At 45.9% G+C, this 10,000-nt stretch overlaps 1 protein-coding gene across 1 annotated transcript in view; it reads left to right on the forward strand.

The window, feature by feature from the left end:
• Nucleotides 1-10,000, forward strand: part of LOC122261757 (protein madd-4) — a 241,836-nt gene that overhangs the window by 76,783 nt on the left and 155,053 nt on the right. The gene's annotated exons all lie outside the window — the stretch shown is intronic.

Below are 10,000 nucleotides of genomic sequence, written 5' to 3' on the forward strand. Positions count from 1 at the left end.
CAAATCCCGACCGGTCGCAGGTCATTAAACGTCGCGCCGGGAATGTACCGCAAAGAGTCGACACTTAGCGCTGCGGACGGATCGCGCGGCGGGGACTTGTCAATCAGGATCACGCACAGCCCTATGCCCACCACGAGAGGAGAGGCCCCGGCCCACGTGCGCGCGCGCCAGCACCGTGACGGACCTCACACTCGACACGCCCCGTCACTCACATCATCGGCGCTAAATACACACGCGTCGCATTCCCGGATGTCCTGCGTGCCCTGAGATTTCATGCGTTAAACACGTCCGTATGCGCACACGTGCCTCGTCACACATGCGTTCCATGTACTTACAGGCAGACATGTGTCACTTCCATTCATGCTTTACACTGTTATATGTGCTCGTAGAGTATACGAATGTGTGGGATCATCATATTAACAAGCGTATTTGTTTTCGCACGCACGCATGCATTCACACCTCCATGATTTCACACACACACACACACACACACACACACACACACACACACACACACACACACACACACACACACACACACACACACACACACACATGCACATACATATGCACATACACACAAGCACACAAGTCCCCACTCCCCAAACACATTCAAACAAATACACAAACGTAACACACTCAAATAAATACACAAACGTACCCTACACACACACAAACTACAGCCCCCCCCCCTCCCCCATACCCGCAAGCACATACTCGTAACACAAAAACACACTCTCACTAAATCACAGCGTTTACAATCACTGGGACGCAGGGAAGGTCTGTGTTTGCAAAAGAATTTGTGACTGAGCGCTCGGACAAAGTGCATATTTTCCCTATTTTATCAAATCATTATCTGCATACCTGCCTGTTGTAGCGGCGTGAAAAGGGAAACACCTGAGCATGCTTTTACATACAAATTTAGCAGTGGAGGAGGTTAAGGTTTGTTGTTGACGTGAGAAGAGTGAGGGAATTGGAGTGGCAGGGAGAGGGAGAGAAGGGGAGAGGTTATGTACAGAGAGAGAGACAGACAGACAGATAGATAGATAGACAGACAGAGAGACAGAGAATGGGTAGGAGAAAGAAAGATAGATAGGTAGTGCTATATATAGAGAGAGAGAGAAAGAGAAAGAGGGGGGAAGAAAGAAATAGATACTGATATATATATATATATATATATATATATATATATATATATATATATATATATAGATATATATATATATATATAATATATTATATATATATAGAGAGAGAGAGAGAGAGAGAGAGAGAGAGAGAGAGAGAGAGAGAGAGAGAGAGAGAGAGAGAGAGAGAGAGAGAGAGAGAGAGAGAACCATATAAACAGAAAAAAACAAGAGAAGGAACGGGATAAGGAGAGTGAGAAAAAAAGAGAAGAGGGAGAGCGGAAGAGGAGGCAAAAGGGGGGAGACAGACAGAGAGAAAGAGTGACAGAGAGAGATGTACACAGCTATCAAGCGTTTCGGAACTTTTATCATCTAGAGGGGTTTGTGCTGCGCCGCGAGTCATGCTGAATACTAAGCAGCTTCTGTAATACATGAGCTTTATGCATGAGCTCTAAGGGCCAGACTGAATGTCTTCAAGAATGGGGGAATGGCGGACGCGTAGTAGTATCAGAAATGTCGAGATTCTTCCGTTGTGAACCAGGTGTGAGTGGCATCTCTCACTCTCTCTATCTGTCTGTCTGTCTCTCTCTCTCTCTCTCTCTCTCTCTCTCTCTCACACACACACACACACACACACACACACACACACACACACACACACACACACACACACACACACACACACACACACACACACACACACACACACATACATACACACACACGCACAAACACACGCGCACACACACACACACACACACACACACACACACACACACACACACACACACACACACACACACACACACACACACACACACACACACACACACACACACACTCACTTCCTCACTCTCACTCAATGATTCGTTTAAACTAGTCTCAAAGACCTTTTTTTTTTCTTTTTTTTTGCGCCGGGCGTTGTAATTTTGCGCGCACGGACCACGTAAGGCTTCCCTATGGTTAGTCAGGATAAGCAAGTGAGCCTTTGGTGGAAAGGTTGCGTGTAGCATAGTGGTTGATTTACTGCTACTACGTGCAATCACAAACGAGGTGAGTTGTGTTTTTATCTTTCGGTGTTTTTTTTTGTGTGTAGGGGGGGGGGGTGAGGGAGAGGGACACACACATACACATAATCAGTCACGCAAAAAGAGACGAGGGAAAGGAACAGATAAGTTTGAGTAGACCGAGGAAATAGTCTATGAATGGAGGGGCAAGTTACAGTATGAAATGAAAAGAATATCAAACAAATGAAACGAAAGCTGTGTACGAGTGAAATAAAACATAGCAAAGAATAAAGAAAAAATAAAAGCATAGTAAGAGCGAAGGGAGCGAGACAGAAGAGGCGTTAGATCGGGAAGGCGTTAGATCCGAAATGATTGATAAGTACAGACGCCGGCATCGAGCGGAGGTTCAAGGAGTGATGTTGGCCCGTCCCTTCCCCCTGTAGGATCTACCTGTACGACCTGCCTCGCGTAATGGTCGTCATATATTTCGCACGACTTTTACGCGCGGTTTTACCTCGGGCGCATCAAAAGCCGCTGCTTCTCCCTCGCTGGGGATATTCCTTCGGCGGGCAAGAAAGTGCCAAGGGTATGGAGGCGGTTACAGAGGGAAATAATTTGCGGTGACACTTAAAAGGATCATTTGTCAGCTTTACGGGGCATCGTGTGACCGTCTCATTTGCGAGGAACGAGCTGTGAGTTTGCGAGTGGCGAGTGACTTGTTTACCTGTTCGTCAGTTGCGGACCTGAGAGGGGAGGGGGGGGGCGTTCGGAAATCGCTTGACGCGCTCGTAAAAGTTGGGACCGGTGGGTGGCAGGCGAAGGAATTCCTGTTGTGTGTGAAGCCCGCGGACGACGTCGGGTTCGACGCTTTTGGCAATTTAAAATGCGCGGCGAGTTTGTCATGATGACTAAGAAGGCGTCAGCGGTGACGTGACAGTCTTCGCTCTCCCGCATGGATGACTTCAACAAACATGCACGCATACTCACACGCATAGACTCTTGCCCCCCCCCCTCTCTCACTCTCTCTCTCTTTCCCTCTCTCTCTCCCTCTCCCTCTCTCCCTCTCTCTCTCTCTCTCTCTCTCACTTCTCCTCCATCTCTCATCTCTCTCTCATCCTCGCTCTCTCTCTCTCTCTATCTCTCTATCTATCTATCTATATATCTCTCTCTGTATACACACACACACACACACACACACACACACACATATATATATATATATATTATATATATTATATCTATATATATATATACATATACATATACATACATACATATACATATACATATATATACATATATATACATATATATATATATATATACATATACATATACATATACATATACATACATACATATACATATATATATATTTAAATATACATATACATATACATATACATATACATACATACGTATATATATGTGTGTGTGTGCGCGCGCGTGTGCATGTGCGTGCGTGCGTGCGTGTATATTGATCTATGTATTTACCTCTCCCACCCTACTTCCACCAGAAAATTCTCCAATCGAATTCTTCTCCCATCCCAACCCAAACTTTCCTGCCATCCCCATTCCACACTCCCCCATTCTACACAACCGCCCCCTCACGCCTCACTCGTCCTCCTCCTCAGACCTCCGAAGTCTCTTTAGCCCCTCTCCCCCTTCCCCCTGCCCCTCCCCCCTTCCATTCTCCCAAAAGCCGGACCTCGCAAGGACGACAAATACGTGGTAAGGTAACACGAAACCACAAAGGTGACATCACTTCAGCCTCCCTGGCCGTGGTAATTGCTGTGTAAATACGAGTAGGTGCCCTCCCTTGCCCTTATGCCATTCCTTCGCCTCTTCTTTCCTCTCGTCCTCTCATTTTTTCTCTCTCTTCTCTTGTTTTTTTTTTCCGTTCTGGCTTTGAGTACCTTTTTTTAAATCTTTGTTTATGTTACTGGCATTACCCGATCCTTCTCTCGCATCGTCTAAGCAAGCCAAGTTAAAACATTCGCAATGGTTACCTTTATAGGGCCACCCTCCTACTGCCATCTGCCATCTTTTTCTATCTATCTGTCTGTTCACTTCTGCTCCCAACCCCTCTTTTCTCCTCTTCCAAAATACAACAAAGAGATACTTTAAATTAGTCATGATACCAGCCAGATAAAGTAAAACATTAATAGGACGTTAACTCAAGGCTTAAAGATCAAGATGTCTTTAGGCTATGTGCCAACTGTGTCTTAAAATACTAAAGGAATTCTCTGTCCGTAGACCCTTTCCTTCTTGGATGGACACACACCCCAGATCTATAGTACCTGGGGTGTCTTTAACGTCCTATCAATTCCCTAGATGCTATATCGACTCCCCCCCCCCCTCTCTCTCTACCCGCCCGCCTCGCCCCTACCTATAAGGTTTCTGGACGCAGGAACTCACGCTACGTTTTCTATTGCCTCTTCTCTCTCTCTCTCTCTCTCTCTCTCTCTCTCTCTCTCTCTCTCTCTCTCTCTCTCTCTCTCTCTCTCTCTCTCTCTCTCTCTCTCTCTCTCTCTCTTTCTCTCTCTCTCTCTCAACCACGCAATTATATTTAGTGAATGTGCATATGAGACTGTTGACTCTCCGTCTGCTGAGATTTTATATGTGTGTGAAGATCATATATGATACAACATAATATTTTTCTTGACATTATGACTGATTTTGTCCTCCAGGTCCATGATCGTATTTTGCTGACATATATGAACGTAATATGTATGTAATAATCTGATCCCAGGGGCGGGCGTATCATGGTGAGGATGAGAATTTATCTTGTTATATCGCTCTCCTGATATGTAAACACTTGACTCTCTGTGCTTGTAATTTCTCCGCCTCTTGTATAGTTGTAACTTTTCGTAAAAGATAAGGGAGCCCAAAGAGGGTGAGGATAACTTATGTTACCTATTTGAGATGTAAGTAACCACTTGTCTCAGTAGTAAAAGTTAAAGATCTCTCTCTCTCTCTCTCTCTCTCTCTCTCTCTCTCTCTCTCTCTCTCTCTCTCTCTCTCTCTCTCTCTTCCCTCTCTCTCCCTCTCTCTCTCTCTCTCTCTCTCTCTCTCTCTCTCTCTCTCTCTCTCTCTCTCTCTCTCTCTCTCTCTCTCTCTCTCTCTCTCTCTCTCTCTCTCTCTCTCTCGGCTCTATCCTCCCTCCAATCTCAAGATAATAAATACATGTTTATATCCGATTCAAGGTTCAGTTTCATAAAGTTTCGAGCACATGTCAAAAATGGCCCTCCTTACCTATCCCGCAATAAACCGAAGGTGTAGCAGCGTAGTATATCTCGCAAGTATACCCGGCCTCCCTCCCGGTCCTGCCCAGTCCTCCCGGCTAAACTTTAACGAAGTCCCGGTCCCAAGTTAACCGTCCGCCTTCTTCTTCCATCACCGGAGAGCGCAGCCGTATTTTCCCCCGCGCCCCATATGAATTGGGACAGTTTGGATCATAGATTCTCTTTATTGCTCCGTAAAGCACAAGAAAGCAACGTAGATTCCAATAAATGTTTGTAGGGGCAATAATTCTGGGTGTTGCGGGCGGTGCAGCAGACTGTGGTGCAGCGGGTTTCCGCCGCCGCCATCGCCTCGCCATAAACACAATAGGGAAAGGGCGGCCGCAGTCCCCTTCATTCTGTCTCGCCCGCAGCTAAATTTACATTATTATTTTACGGTGGTATTTTTTCTAAAATCTTATTCTCTACTGTATGTGATATTCTGTTTGGTTTTGTCTCTATATCCTTCGTTTTATGTTATTGCCCTCCCCCCCCCCTCCCCTCTTCAATTGGATTAAACTTCAAGCATTTCGAAGAAAACTTTGTGGTGAATTAATTTTGTCAGTTTAGCGTGTGCTTGGTGTGTCTGTCGTCTCGTCCGGGGAGGGCGTCAAGGCTGTGGCACTGCCGATTTTTCTGCTTGCAGGCAATAACATCCTTCACCTTCGTGGAAATCGTTCGTTCATAGGTATTTTAAGGAATATTGCTCTGTGGAAGCAATGAGAACGCATTCGTGCCGTGTTGAAAATGGCTGTTATTTTTTTCCTAAAATGCCTCTCTCCCTCTCCCTCTCTCTCTCTCTCTCTCTCTCTCTCTCTCTCTCTCTCTCTCTCTCTCTCTCTCTCTCTCTCTCTCTCTCTCTCTCTCTCTCTCTCTCTCTCCTCTCTTGCTCTCTCTCTCTCTCTCTCTCTCTTGCTCTCTCTCTCTCTCTCTCTCTCTCTTGCTCTCTCTCTCTCTCTCTCTCTCTCTCTCTCTCTCTCTCTCTCTCTCTCTCTCTCTCTCTCTCTCTCTCTCTCTCTCTCTCTCTCTCTCTATGCGACAAATCTGCGACTTATTGACGACATTGTTGTCATAAATTCAGGCTGATCAAGTTGTCTGGCCTAGTCGTAGTAACATTTGCGAATTACTAAAGAAGTAAAAAAAGAGAAGGAAGGAAAGCAGAGGAAACAGAGAAAGTGTGAGGGGTAGGGGGGAGGGGGAGATAACCATAGAGCTCGCATCTTAAAAACTTCCGCAGCGGAGGATGTCCTGGATTGGCACTGGTCAGATACAGGTCAGCTGATACAGGTCAGCGGTCGCAGGTCTGAAATTGCAGGTTTGTGCAGAGAGAAATGCTGATAGTGATACTTGTTCTGGTGACTTCTTACATTTAGGCATGTTGATAAAAAAGAAAAGAAAAAAAACGAAGTCAGGGAAGTCACACTGAAGGAAAGATAGGATAATATAAATGAACAATAATATAAAGATATCATCCACACACATACACACACACACACACACACACACACACACACACACACACACACACACACACACACACACACACACACACACACACACACACACACACACACAGAAAATAAGAGAGGAAAAAAAGAGAGGCTCTGTAGGTATGAAAGGTTGTCTTGTTCTTTGAAACTTGATAAGGTCACCTTGCGGGACGAGAAGATACAAAAAGACTTAATAGGTCAGTGAAAAAAATATAAGTATAAAAAAAGTAGATGAGAGAGAGATCCCGAAGATGAAGTTGAGATGAAAGATCGTCTGAATGACCTTTTCCAGTAAGTTACAAGAAACGGAATCCAAAGGAATCATTCTTATTTATAAATGGGATTAACAAAAAAAAAAAAAAAAAAAAAAAAAAAAGCATAGTGACGCGGTAAATTGTGTTTATAGTAGGACTAAATATCTTATCAAAACAGTTTTATTTCCTGATGAGCAACTTGTTCTGATTCGAAACGTCACGATTTATTGTAATTTGTTTTGTTATGCATGCGATTTAATTTTGCCTACGTGGTGAAAAAAAAAGCAAATTCGGATTTTTCCTCCAGTTAATGTTTTTCGTGGCGTCTCATCAATAGAAAATGGAGACAATTTGACTTTTATAGACCAACTAAGACCAGCTTCACTTAATGCACTGAAGTTAATCTTGTGAAATATCCCATCCGATCAGTGAGAAAGTATCCTTTCCGAATTAACTCTCCTTAAAGAAATGAAATAGATATTGCACCGGATGCGGATAATGCAGGTTTTATGTTCCAGCTTCTATTCAGTCCGGTGTGGTGCGAGGTCATGGGGTACATGGGGTCAGCAATAAGCGCAATAGAGCTATAATGCGATTCCAGCATTATTTGGCCGATGATTTTCTTTTCATTTTTCATGATCATGTGCTGTAAAGGAGGCTAAGAAGAAGGGTGGGTCGGACGGTCGGAGGGGGAGAGGGGATGAGGGGGGAGGGAGAGGGAGAAGGAGGGAGGGAGCGAGAGAAAGAGTGAGTATGTGTGTGTGTGAAAGCATTCAACTCGAACAGCAAGGCGGGGCCCACCTGCCTCCTTTGTCAACAGACTAAAAGTCAACAGGAAACATGGGAAGTGAAGATGGGGATACTAATGTTGAAGTTAATCACCCATGACCCCTACGACCTGTCGTGCTGGAGTAGGGGCGTGGCCAGCCGTCGCCAATCACGACCTGCACACTCCCCCCGATCACGAGCCGTGGGCGGTGGTGTGAGGCTGAGGCTGGGCTGACCGAAGGGGGAGATCGCGCTCGACCCTTGGACCGGGAACTGGCACAAGAACCTCCCCTTCGGTACCGTATGTGTGTCGGCCACTCCTCTGGACATGATCTGTTCCCCCGCAATGCTTGTGCTGACGTGTCTACACATGCCTGTTGGATCCATGCCTAATTTATATGTACCGGGACTGGCTATAGAGAGGGATAGTGTCTACACATTCTCGTTGGACCCATGCCTAATTCCCCCCCCCCCCCGCATGGGTTGCTTTCCATCCCTTTTCTATATAACGGGTCTGAACATCCCTTGGAAGCTGAAGGATAATGCCCTTTTATATGTTCCAGGACTGAACGTAGATAGGGATAGGGAGGATGAAAGGACGGAAGGTCGGAGGGAGGGAGGGGCAAAGGGATGAGGAGGGTCGAAAGAAGGGAGACGGAAGGAAAAGAGGGTTTGAGGGATGGAGGGGAGGAGGAGAGGAGTGGAGCGGAGGGTGAGAGATAGGGAGGGTTGGAGGGAGGGAGGGAAGGAAGAAGGAAGGGTTGGACGGATGGAGGGAGGAAGGGAGAGAAGGGGGGAGCGAAGGAGGGAGGGAGGAAGGAAGAGAAGGAGGGAGGGAGATAGGGAAAGAAGGAGGTAGGTAGAGAAGGTGGGTGAGAGAGAGGGTGGGTGAGACAGACAGACAGAGAGAGAGAGAGAGAGAGAGAGAGAGAGAGAGAGAGAGAGAGAGAGAGAGAGAGAGAGAGAGAGAGAGAAAGAAAGAAAGAAAGAAAGAAGAGAAAGAGAGAGAGGGGGGTGCAGCGCACTTATGGCCATATGAATGGGGATTTACATGTACCTTTTGCAAAAGTCCGTCTCACTAGAATGTCCTGTGATGTTAACAACTCAAAGATGGAAGAAATGCCGTAAACCGCAAGAGGAGGACTTCACATTGTCTCCTACCGACCCTTGCTAGCCCCCCCCCCCCTCCTGGCCCTACCGCACCTTATCAACCCAATTTATGCTTATCTATCGTGTATGATATCCATGACAAAACACGCTAGCGAGAATGATAAGGGGGTGAAAGTAGTTGTAATAAGGAGGATTAATTAAACCATGGCAGGACTAATGATAATGACACTAATTGCGATGTAAGTAATGCTGATGAGTCTCGTGGTGACTGTATTACTGATAATGATAATAATAAAATTATGGTGATGATGATTTTAGTTGTGATGATATGGATGTGGATGATGGTAGTAATAATGGCAATAAACAGAAAAAAAGAGATGAAAAATGAAGTAAAAAATAAAAATAAGAAGAGGAATAAAAAGAAACGAATGGATGAAGAAGAGAAAGGAAACCATATACCCACACATCGTAAATGATTTAATTAGACCCTGGAGTCTAATAAGGGGGTAGGGGGAATAAAGTTAATATCAAGAAGGTGTTGACGAGCGGCGACGCGTGTGGGTATAAAGAACGGCGGCTGCAGGCGGGCATTTGCATAAAGATAAAGGCCGACTTGTCTGGTAAAGGAGGGCCCGGCACGTCAGCGGGGCGAGAGCTAACCACAGGGAGAGCAGCCGGAAGAGTGTCGGGGATGAGGTAATTGCTCTGCTACCTCTGAAGGGAAAGGGGGGGGGGGCGATGGCGTTTAGGGGGAGGAGGAAGATCGAGGCGGGGAACAGAGGGAGAGAGAGATTTCTTCCGCTCTCTCTCTCTCGCTCGCTCGCTCTCTCTCTCTCTCTCTCTCTCTCTCTCTCTCTCTCTCTCTCTCTCTCTCTCTCTCTCTCTCTCTCTCTCTCTCTCTCTCTCTCTCTCCTTTCCTCCCTTTCTTCCTCTCCCCATTTTCGAGGTATATCAAGCCCGTGA

The sequence above is a fragment of the Penaeus japonicus genome, unplaced genomic scaffold (genome assembly GCF_977035675.1).
Source record: "Penaeus japonicus unplaced genomic scaffold, GWHDUDI00000001_assembly GWHDUDI00000012, whole genome shotgun sequence".
NCBI lineage: Eukaryota > Metazoa > Arthropoda > Malacostraca > Decapoda > Penaeidae > Penaeus > Penaeus japonicus.